We start from the raw sequence: 13,095 nt of genomic DNA, 5'->3' as shown, positions 1-13,095 counted from the left end.
TCAACGTTATTTATATCCACGTGTTGGTATTTATGAGTACTACAACTTTCATTTAGACACTTTTGGCTAATTCTCATTCTATCTCATATTTACAAAACTGTATCGAATTCGCCGCGCTCGAAGAGTAGAGACTAAGCTTCGTCCATATATTTCGCATACGATCTCCGTTTTTGACGTTCTTTATATCCATGTGTAGGTATAAATAATATCTACAACTTTCATTTTGACTCCGTCGGCCAATTCTCGACCGATCATAAATTTAACAGTAGGAGGAGATTAGACTGTTAAATGACCGCGAAGAATTCGTAACTCCTTCATAGGGACTCTGTTTTCGTCTATATTTTTACCTTTGAGTTCCTATTAATGAGATCTTCAACTCTCATTTAGGTCGCGTAGGCCAAAAACCGCTCGAACTAAAATTTGAGTTTCGGGTCGTGCACTATTAAGCCAAATCTTAGAAAAATCATAACTCCTCATACGTAGTCAGATTTGGGCATTCTTTTTATGGACGCTCTCAAGTTAACATATTCTACGACTTTTTTTATATCACCAAGTCCAAAAAGTCTTCTATCATAACTTCACTATTTACGTCGCGCCGTGTCGTGCCGGTTTTGCCGTAAAACTTCGACAGGCCATAACTTCTTCGTTATAACTCGGATTTTGACGTTCTTTATATGTACGGAACCCTTGAGACATATTCTAAATCTTGGTTAATATTATTTATTCTAAATAATCTTTTGTCGAAAAGTCATTTTCGACCCCTATTATCTCTCAATTGACTAGCCCTGATTTACGGGCGTTACATTTTACAAAACTTCTTTTTTACTTTTATATTGTCAAATGCATGCCTATATATGTATAGTTATATAAGTAATGTTTAAAGGACTTAGGACTACTAGCTCGCTTTAATTCCTTTTCCTTGTTTGGATGCGGCCTTAGGGTATCGGTTAATTGTCTGAATGTCGTCTAAATATTAGTTATACATTATGTACACATATATAGTCATAAAAGTTCTATCAGTCAATTCAGTACCTTTGGGTAGCAAAGGCATACTTTCGGTTATACACGTACATTACTAGTAACTATAATAGGTATAGTTAGGAGATACTACTTACTATTCCAAGTACAAGGAAATCAAACAAGAGTCAGTTCATTCATGAGTCTATACTAATACATTACGTATTATATGAAGAGATACTATTACATACTATATGAAGAGATACTATTACATACTATATGAAGAGATACTATTACATATAATATGAAGAGATGTTATTAAATACTATTACATAGATACTATTACAGAGATACTGTTACATAGATACTATTTCATAGATACTATTACTTAGATACTATTACATACGTTACGGGACTTACCATTCCACACCCGGCTGTTAGCTACAGTGGAAAAATGTACATCGACGGGTGTCTATGGTTGTACTATTCAGCGAGTTGCCACGCCGTGAATATCCTAGTGCAAAAAGGATACGATTTCAATAATTATATTCTTTTTCTTATTACCTTTATTTTGTGTCATATTCACATAATCGATGAGGTAGACTAGATTTGAATAGTAATAGTTGTACAAGGGAAAAACCTTCACTTATGTAGAGGTTCAAACCTTTAAAACAGTCGAGTCTTGGTAGAAGACTACTTTTTATACTAGTAGGAAATATGGGATTTTCTAGGGTTTTCATACTTATACAAACTTTTCCTCAAAACAATTACAAGTCTTTAATTACAAGTTTTTACAAATCAATGACACTAAAATACTTATGAATTCACCAACTTTATGCTGATTCTCGCTTTGAAAATAACTTGTATTCTCAGGTCACCAGTAGACAGGTACGATGACCAAGTTTTGTGAAGACGGAGCAGTCAAGACTTGTCTTTTATTTTGATTATTCATTATTTTGTTTTATTCTATGAAAGAACACACTTGTACTTAAAATTGTACTATTAATGCAATGGATGATGTTGTTGCTTGTTTACTACTTTGCATTGTTGTGATACTTTACATGACGTCCTCCGCCCCAGAACGTTTCCGCCGTTCTTGGTTTTGGGGTGTGACAGTTTAGGCTCGCAAGCCCATTAATTGAAGCTCGGATCGAGCTCGTTTATTAAACGAGCCTCATATTTAGGCTCGAGCTCGGCTCAGGCTCAATTAATTCGATCTCGAGTCGAGCTTTTAACGAGTTGATCCCGGGTAGCTCACGAGTAGCTCAGCTCACTTACACCCCTAGTTTTTCTTAAAGAATGTTTTCATCAAATAAAGGAACTATTACATTTAACTCCATAAGTACTAAATGAATACACCAGGGTTATATATACAGTGAAGATCTAACAAACAATGGGATGTATGACTTCCGCCTCATTCCCTATTCCTTGTTTGGTTGTGGGCTTAGGGCAGATTCACACAACCGATTGTCTGTTTGATCTGGATTGTATATAACTTGTATCCATTTAGTACTCATAGAAGGAATTGTAGAGTCGTTTTTACTTATCTTTCATCACATGCGAACTTTTCTAAAAAGAACTTACAACATACGTTACACCAGTAAAATACTTATTAACTCACCAGATTAAATGTTGATCTACTCTTTCAAAATAACTTGTATTCTCAAGAAACTACTTTGGAATCAATCTTTTGCGAATCACTACTTTGTAAACACTTCAATATTAATACAATGGTTGTTTGTTACTATGATTACTATGATACATGTTTTGTGATACTAAATATGACGTCCTCTGCCCCCAAACATTTCCGCTGTTCCGGTTTGGGGGTGTGACATATTGGTATCCGAGCATTGTTTATAGTGAACTAAGTATATCAACATATATAATATATACAACTATAAATACAATGGGGCCTAAGTGCTCTGAATAGTCATATATTTTAAGAAGATAACAAAATTTTATAAAAGTATACATACATGCTTATACATATATAGATACTAGAACAAGTATCACAAGAAGAATAAAACAGAAGTATTTAAATGTTGAACACTGCGCTCAAAGACGGATAGTTATGTAATCATATCTGAGATCAATATAGCCTGATCAACTATATTCATTTGAGAAATGACCGACATGTGTTTGGGAGTGATGTGGTGTTGCAACAGTCTTAAAACTTACCTAACACTATTCAAGAGATTTCTACATCAGAACAAAAAGTTAAAATACTATGGGAGTTTTTTATGATACTACAAGATAACAAGTTTAAAACATACCAAGTTCATTACATTAAAATACTATAGGAGTATTTTAGGCGCTATAAATAACTTATGTGAGAATTTAAAAGACCCTTATGGTAGGTCTATGATTCCGGAGTGTATACTTCCAAGGTCTTATATAGTTGAGATTTTATAGACTTAGAATTTGTGATCTATGCTTCACTGCCTGTTCCTTGTTTGGTTGTGGTTTTGGAGTAGGATCACTTATTCGAAGGTCTATTTAATCTTAAATTATATACGACTTGTTTGCATTGTTCAATTATAGGAGGACGCGGTAAGGGTTGCCCCATAATGTTACACTTAAATCTCATAGATTCTTTAGACACTTCCATTCTCGTATGACAAAACCTGATAGATGTAACCACTCCATCATAGCAGTCAGTAGAGGAGTCAAGGAGAAACAAGAAGAGATTCAAAAATAGATTTCCAAGAAGTAATCAGCCAAAGAAACTAAAACGTCTTATGCGTCACACTAATAAATAATTACCTTAATTGAATTCGTGAGCTAGTGATTACACTACTCACACTATATGTTAGAATTATTTATTTTCATGCAGCCAATATCAGTTATTCAATTCACAGAAATTCATTCAAGGATAGCCACTTATGATTCATAAAGTTTATTTTATATAGACTCCTTTTTATGAATTGTTTCTAGAACCCTATGAAAGTCAGAACCAAATGCATTCAGAACTAGAGTAACTTAGTCTTTCAGCTTTCGGCTTGAAACCTCTGCTATAGACTTATTTCCATTTCATCTTTGTATTCTTTATAGCAAAAGATGCCTCACAGTAGACCAATAAGGCACGTAGTCGATACCACAACAGAGAATCCACCACCACAATTCGACCCTGCTGCACTCCAAGCAGCGGTAACAGCCGCAGTAACAGCTGCACTAACTCGCATCCACGAAAGTGGTACCAGTGGAACTGGTAGCGGTACCCACTTAACCAACCCCAGAGCTACCCACGGACACCTACATGAGTGTTCGTACAAAGACTTTATGAACTGAAAGCCTAAATCCTTTAAAGGAAATGGAGGAGTCATCGATCTGATGCGATGGTTCGAGAAAACAGATCTGGTCTTCGAAATCTATCTGTGCCCAGAAGGGAGAAAAGTGAAGTTTGTTGCCTGCACCTTCTCCGACAGAGCCCTAACATGGTGGACTAGCCATGTTAAGTCATTGACCCTATCAGTGGCTAACGCGATAGGTTGGGAGAACCTGAAAGAGATGATGTTGGAAGAATACTGCCCAAGAGGCGAAGTTCAAAAGCTGGAACAAGAACTATGGGGTTTATCTACCCCGATTCAAGGGGATGTACTGTCTTCTAAACCAACAACCTTCGATAGCACCAAACGCATGACCTAACGACTCATTAACCATGGAGTCCTCCATGGTGTAGCGGTCCTTGTTCCCGAGCCATCGACGGGAGGAGACTATAAACGAAAGTCGGGGAAAAAGAGGAAGGAGCGAACAACCCAGGAAACCTAGCAAGAGCAACAAATGGTGATTGCATACGCCATAACAACATCTGCTATTCCAGCACTTGCCAGTTGATATGCTGGAACTCTCCCAAAGTAAGGAAAGTGTAATTACCACCACACCGGAGTATGTCGGGAAATGCATTGCCTGAATTGCCACAGGAAGGGGCACACTGCCCGGTTCTGCAAGGCACCGACAACACCGATCTCCCAAGTCCCCAAAGTATAAATAAACCAGGTCTGCTATGGTTGTGGAGAGACAGGGCACTACAAGAGGGACTTCCCGATGACAAAGAACTCAGGCACAGATGGACGAATTCTGATGATCACCGCAGGAGAAACTACCCCAGAGTCCCCAGAGACCAGCAATACGTCTTCGAAATAAAACAATTACTTTATAATTTTAAATTATATTTAATATAAGGTTAAAACTGGGGATATTAAAAGTAATTATAATAACTTACTCGTCTGATCAAGTCACAACATTCATAAGAGAACTAAAAGATCCGTACATGGGAGCTATGATGGCTTAGTATATACCTCAGGGTTGTGCATAGCTAAGATTTTGCAGAATTAGAGTGAGTCATTCCGCTCTACTTCCTGTTCCTTGTTTGGTTGTGGATTTGGGGCAGAGTCACTTAGTCGATCGTCTTATTCATCTTAATTATACATAACTTGTATATTCCAAGCGATCATAGAGGTACCGAGGAGGAGCATAATAAAATGTATCGACACCAGTTATCAAAGCACTTTCACTGTTAGTACTCGCTCATCGCGGTACGATTTGTGGCAGTGGTAATATCAAGGAGAAAACTGAAAGCACTGGAAAGTCTTCACAGAATGTATTACGGGACCGGAGATAGTCCATCAAACGGCTGAAAAGTTGAAAATTATTAGGGAAAGAATGTTAGCAGCTCAGGATCGTCAAAAGAGTTATGCTGACAAAAAGCAAAGACCGATGACTTTTGAAGTTGGAGATTCGGTTTTACTTAAAGTCTCGCCGTGGAAGGGACTGATAAGATTTGGTAAAAGGGGAAAGTTAAGTCCAAGGTTTATTGGACCGTTTAAAGTTCTTCAGAGGATTGGGAACCAAGCTTACAAACTCGAACTACCAGAAGAACTGAATGGAATTCATAACATTTTTCATGTGTGTTACTTGAGGAAGTTCACGGGAGAAGTTCCCGACCTAATTCCACTTTCGGAGTTGAGGATCGATGAGAACAAAAGGTTGATTGAGGAACCGGAGACAATCGTTGACCGAAAGACTAAGAAATTGCGACGTAAGATGGTTGAGTTAGTGCTTGTCCAATGGAAACACACGAATGGGCCGAATCTCACTTGGGAGACGGAGAGTGACATGATGAGTCGCTATCGGCATTTGTTTGCTGGTGTGTGATTCCGGGGACGGAATCATTCTAAGGTGGAGAGAATTGTAACGCCCGTGTTTCTGGGATTGCCATTTTTTGCAATGTAATAGTCTAGGTTAACCTTTGTAACCCCAATTTGAAATAATAAAAATGTATTATTTGTGAATTATGTGAATTATGTGATTTATGTGTTTATTTTCTTAATTATTATAATTTAATGAATTAAGAATAAAATAAGCGTCAAAATTAAAGTGTGAGATAAGCCCGATATCTTTGCATAAAGTTGTAGTGGTTGAAACAAGGATTCCGGAGATATAAGGAATGCCAAAATCCGAGTTATAACTAAGAAGTTATGACCTGTCGAAGTTTCGCGACAGAACCGGCACGACGTCGAGTGACGTAAAAATATGAATTTAAGATAGAGCGATACTTAGCCTTAGCGATCTAAACGAAAGTCGTAGATTTCGTTAAACCGAGAGCGTGCATAAAAGGAACGCCCAAATCTGACTTCGTATGAGGAAGTTATGATTTTTCTAAGTTTCGACTTAGCGGTATGCAGCCCAAATACTCGATTTGAGATTGAGCGGTTTTTAGCCGAAACAATCTAAATGAGAATCGAAGATCTCGTTGTTAGTAGCGAAACGATGAAAAGTTAGGCGAGAACGGACGTCAGACAAAGAAGTTATGAATAGACAAAGAAGTTATGAATTTATAACGAAGTTTTTCTGTCCCGGCCTTCTAAAAATAAATAATAAAAATAAAAGTCAAAATTAGCCTACGATGTCTAAACGAAAGTTATAGAGCGTAGTCTCACCTTCGCGTGGATATAAAGAACGTCGAAAACGGAGTTCGTATGAAGGAGATATGAATTTTTGAAGTTTTAATAAATATTTAATATTTATTTTAATTTAACCCTGATATTATCCGAAGAGAAGCGAGGCGGTCTATCCGAAGTACGCAGCGCGTACTGCTGTACGCCCCGCGTACAGCGTAGGGCACTTGAGTTCTACGGAGTAGTGAGTCGTATGCAATGACGTAGATGGACCGATGACGTAAGCGCTGACGACCACCGAGGTGTACGCCCCGCGTACGTGCGTGGGTTCAGTACCTATAAAAGGAGGTCCGAAGCAGCCGAGTTTTCTTTTACAAATTCTTCGTCTTCTCTCATCTTTTGCCTCGATTTGCGTGCCGATTATACCCCGAAGCCCCGGTAATATTCCCGAGCCCCGAAGCGAGATCCGAAGCCCCGAGAATCCCGAAGAGCGTTATTCCCGAGCCGAAGCCCTGCCCGCGAGGAGCCGGTTTTTGTGACGATCTTCCAGATCTACGGAGAGACGCTACTTCTATAAGTTGTAGTACTGTCGGATCATCTTCTGATCAAGTGAGTGTATAGTCCCTTTTCAATACGCGATATTATACAAGTAATTTTTAAACGTATTTAAGAATACGGGATGTGAGTGTGTAGTTATTTTCTCTCCAACGCAATATTATGAAGTATTTAATATAAAATACGTGCTACGTGTATATATTTTGTGGTTATATGTGTGAATGTATATTCTCTATGAAATACGTGTTATGTGTGTATGCCTCATCTGTTATGTGGAATATGTATTGATTAGAGCATGCTATACAGGTTCTTAAACAATGTATAAAAATGTATATTTTTATCTACTAATATGTTGGGTAGAACACGGGTAGATAATTGGTGTGAAATAAACAGATGAGAGGCCTCGGTGTTATTGGTGTTATTCTAGTCATTCAGCAGAGTATGGATGACGACCACGGACTATTCTAGACTGTCCTGTGGAACACTAGCAGGCTCATTACCTGTAGGTGTTGTGAACGACGTGTTCACCGGTGTACTCTATCCCCCACATGGTTGCCTTTAGGACACTTATTGTTGAGGAAGCCCCTCTGCAGTAATGTCCGTCCCGATGAAAATCCTGAAATAAGTTCCTTATAATAGACGTTATTTTTAGGAACGTAAGGTGAGGATAACGGGAATGGGTAATCGGGTTTATTGTTAAATGTTGAAAATTAAATATAATTATTGTGGGTTTGAAAACCCTATATGCTCACCAGGCTCCCAAGCCTGACCCACTCAATTTAATTGTATTACAGGAAGTGGCGCAAGAGCTTAAGATGGGCGAATCATCAAGTTATTTTTGTTTACAAGTCTGTATATGTATATATTTGTTGAACGACTTGTAATGTTATCGTTTATGCTTTGTGATCTGTATCGGAACATGACATCCCGACTTTTGGTTATGAAATGAAATCATATTTCTATATGAAATGTTTTGATAAATATCTATCTTATCATGTTTTGTTTTTGGGAACAAATTCCGCATCTCTTTTAAAAAAAATCAAATGGATTTACTCTGAAAATGTTTTAAAAAGCATAAATGATATCGGTCTTTTCTGGCCGAGATTTTGGGGATGTCACAGTTGGTATCAGAGCATTAGTTTAAGCGAACTAGGAATTTGTTGGATTTCTAGACTTAAACTTAGTATGCTAAGAGGAGATTGTGAGATGTGTGTCTGATAAATTTTAGACACGAGCACTAGTTTATTTTAGAAAAGTTGCCTAAAATGCTTTTATGTGCTAAATGTTATATGTTGCCATATATGATATTGTTTGTTCGGATCTACGGTTTGTTGCCAACCGGATCTGAAGGTTTATGTGTTTAGGATTCTAAGCGTATGTATACGATATTAGAACTAGCATGTAATCGTTTGGAGTAATAAGGTGAAATTATTCGTTGTGTAGATCAAAAATGGTGAGAACAAGAAGCGGAGTTGGAAATGCTGATGAAAACAGGAATCAACCGCCTGTAATTCAACAAGTACCTGTCGTAGCTGATGCACCTGAGCCGATAACAATGGCTGGTGCACAAATGATGATTCAAATGATGTTGGATCGTCAGATGGAAGAAACAAGACGCCTGCTTAGGCAGAATCGTGAAGAACCGTCAATTCAAGCGGAAGAGCCCGAGGAGAATGGAGGGCAGTCTGAAGGAGAAAACTTTAGTGGAATCATTGGTCAAGACGAACAACCAGTGGTTAGACGCAATAACCAGTATGGAGGAAATGATGGTCGTGGGTGCAAGTATAAGGATTTCATGGCATCCAAACCACCATGCCTATCCGGAAGCCCGACGCCGGTGCAAGTTATGGACTGGGTCTCCGAAATGGAGACTATGTTTGAAAGTTGCGAATGCAGCAACAGGCAGAAGACCGCTCTTGCGATCCCTCTGCTAAAATTTGGCGTGTTGAGCTGGTGGAAGCTGTTAGCTGACTCTATGCCCAAGGGAGAAGCAAGCAAAATGTCTTGGGAAGACTTTGTGGAACAACTAAAAATGCAATACTGCTCCGAGCAGGACCTTCTGGAAATCAGTAATGAGTTTCAGAATTTGAAGAAAGGGAAATTGAGCGTTACTGAATACGCTACAAGTTTCACGGAAAAGATGAAGTTTATCCCATATTTGGTGCCTACAGAACTCTCTAAGGTCAACAAGTTTGCCCTTGGACTACCAGCGGACTATGGTCCAATGGTTAAGCAAGCAACCACATTGAAAGCCGCCATCTGGGCTGCTAGAAATGTTGAGACCCAGATCAGGGAAAAAGGTCTGGAAAGGTCAGAGGTTGGCGAGAAAAGGAAAATCGATGGATTTTCAGGGTCCAGCAAGAAAAGTAAATTCTCGAAGTCTAGTTCGAGGGGAAGTGGAGGAAAGGTAGAAGCGAAATGGTGTGACAAGTGCAAGAAGAAGCATTATGGAAAGTGTGGCGGGGAAACCACATGCTTCAAATGTGGAAAGCTAGGGCATTATGCCAATGACTGCACCTTCACCAAGAATGTTTGTTATGGTTGTGGTGAGGAGGGGCACATCTCAAGGGATTGTCCGAAAAAGAAGGAAGCAGCAAGACCCAACATTCCGCCAAAGCCAAAGGCGAGAGCATTCCAGATGACACTGGAAGCTGCTAAAGATGAAGCTGATGTCGCTTCAGGTACCTTTCTCGTTAACAAATTGCCTGCCCAAATTTTATTTGATTCTGGAGCCAACTACTCCTTTATATCGCATGAATTTGGTAGAAAACTAGCTTTGCCTGTTGATAGACTAGATAATGCTTTATTAGTCGAAGTTGCTAGTGGCAAGTTTGTACCTGTTAGCCATCGTATGAAAAACATCTTAATTGATCTGAATGGAAATAAGTTCCACGAGGAATTATTGCCTATCGAACTTAACGGTTTCGACATCGTTTTGGGAATGGATTGGCTTAGCGCCAATGATGCCGAAATTTTATGCAAGAAGAAAATAGTGAAAGTGAACCCGCCTGGGAAGGAATCGTTTATGGTGTATGGAGATAAACGCAGAGTAAACTCTGGAATCATTTCTCTAATGAAAGCCAGAAAATGTTTGACCAAGGGGTGTACATCATACTTAGCGTTCGTGATCGACGCTAAGAAGGAAAACAAGGTGATGCAAAATATTCCTGTTGTGTGTGATTATCCGGAAGTATTTCCCGAAGATCTTCCTGGATTACCGCCCGATCGACAAGTGGAATTTCGTATTGACTTGTTGCCCGGAACAACGCCAATTGCAAAAGCACCCTATCGATTAGCACCGACGGAGATGAAGGAGCTAATGATGCAACTTCAGGAGTTATTGGACAAAGGTTTCATTAGACCTAGTTCATCACCCTGGGGAGCTCCGGTGTTATTCGTAAAGAAGAAAGATGGAAGCATGAGGATGTGCATTGATTACCGAGAGCTGAATAAGGCAACAATAAATAATAGATATCCATTGCCAAGGATTGATGACTTATTCGATCAACTACAAGGTTCCAGTTATTTTTCAAAGATCGACCTGAGGTCAGGATATCATCAGTTAAAAGTAAGAGAGCAGGATATAGAGAAGACTGCATTCAGAACGCGATATGGACACTATGAGTTCTTGGTTATGTCGTTTGGACTAACCAATGCTCCAGCAGCATTCATGGATTTAATGAACAGAGTTTGTAATCCGTTCCATGATAAATCTGTGATAGTGTTCATTGATGACATTCTGATTTATTCGAAAAGCCAAGAGGAGCATGGCAGACACTTGCGAGAAGTTTTGGAAGTCTTGAAGAAGGAGAAGTTGTATGCGAAGTTCTCCAAATGTGATTTCTGGATTCGTGAAGTCCAATTCTTGGGTCACGTGGTCAACCAAGAAGGGATAATGGTTGATCCAGCGAAGATCGAAGCTGTGATGAAGTGGGAACAACCGAAAAGTCCCACGGAGATCCGAAGCTTTTTGGGATTAGTCGGATATTACCAAAGGTTTATCCAAGGCTTTTCTTCGATCGCTAGTCCATTAACAGCTTTGACCCACAAAGGAGCTACTTATGCTTGGAGTGATAAGCATAAAGAAGCATTCGAGAGACTAAAGAAGAAACTATGCGAGGCACCGATACTTTCTCTACCCGATGGGGTTGAAGACTTCGCTGTTTATAGCGATGCGTCTGGGGTTGGATTGGGTTGCGTTTTGACCCAAAGGGAGAAGGTGATCGCATATGCGTCTCGACAGCTGAAAGAGCATGAAAAGAACTACCCGACTCATGATTTGGAGTTGGTAGCGGTAGTTTTCGCACTGAAAATATGGAGGCATTACCTCTATGGCACGAAGTGCAAACTTTTCACTGATCATAAGAGTCTCCAATATCTCTTTAGTCAGAAAGAATTGAATATGAGGCAACGACGCTGGCTGGAATTACTTAAGGACTACGACTGTGAGATACTTTACCACCCCGGTAAAGCCAATGTTGTTGCTGATGCTCTCAGTCGGAAGGTCAATCTTGAAAAGAAAAGGCCAAGAGCGTTGAGAATTGAAGTTGTCTCGACTATTTTGGAAAGTATCAAGAAAGCTCAAAGCGAAGCTTCTGAGAAAAATGACCGAAAGGAGGAACGTTTGGGCAAAACGTTGGTGTTCGGTGTAAACAGTCACGGACTGAAGGTGTTCCAAGATCGGATTTGGATACCTAAGATAGGAGGAGTCAGAGATCTTCTGATGGAAGAAGCTCACAAAACCATGTACTCGATTCATCCCGGTAGCACAAAAATGTATAGGGACCTGAAACCTTATTATTGGTGGCCGACGATGAAGCTCGACATTGAAAAGTATGTGGCCGAGTGTGTGACTTGTGCAAGAGTCAAGGCACAACATCAGAAACCATACGGGAGTTTAGAACCATTACCTGTGCCTATGGGTAAGTGGGAAGACATTGCTATGGATTTTGTCACTAAACTGCCCAGAACAAAAAGTGGTCACGACATGATTTGGGTGGTTGTCGATCGATTCACTAAGAGTGCGCATTTCATAGCAGCAAAGGAGAAATGGTCTATGGAAAAGCTTGCGAATTCTTACATGAAGGAAATTGTGAGGCTTCACGGTGTTCCTTTAACAATTGTGTCGGATCGTGATAGTCGTTTCACCTCGCGATTTTGGAAAAGTCTACAAGAGGAATTGGGTACCAAGTTATGTTTAAGTACAGCTTACCATCCGCAGACTCATGGTCAGAGCGAACGGACAATACAAACACTTGAAGATATGTTGAGAGCGTGTACCTTGGAATTCCTAGGTAATTGGGATGAACATTTACCTTTGGTAGAATTTTCCTATAATAATAGTTTTCACTCGAGCATAAAGATGGCACCTTATCAAGCATTGTATGGACAGAAGTGTCGTACGCCGTCTTGTTGGCTTGAGGCTGGGGAAAAGCAGTTTATGGGACCGGAGATAGTCCATCAAACGGCTGAAAAGTTGAAAATTATTAGGGAAAGAATGTTAGCAGCTCAGGATCGTCAAAAGAGTTATGCTGACAAAAAGCAAAGGCCGATGACTTTTGAAGTTGGAGATTCGGTTTTACTTAAAGTCTCGCCGTGGAAGGGACTGATAAGATTTGGTAAAAGGGGAAAGTTAAGTCCAAGGTTTATTGGACCGTTTAAAGTTCTTCAGAGGATTGGGAACCAA

The sequence above is a fragment of the Lactuca sativa genome, chromosome 9 (genome assembly GCF_002870075.4).
Source record: "Lactuca sativa cultivar Salinas chromosome 9, Lsat_Salinas_v11, whole genome shotgun sequence".
NCBI classification, from domain to species: Eukaryota; Viridiplantae; Streptophyta; class Magnoliopsida; order Asterales; family Asteraceae; genus Lactuca; species Lactuca sativa.
The sequence above is the reverse complement of the archived record's forward strand: the minus strand, read 5'-3'. Positions refer to the sequence as shown.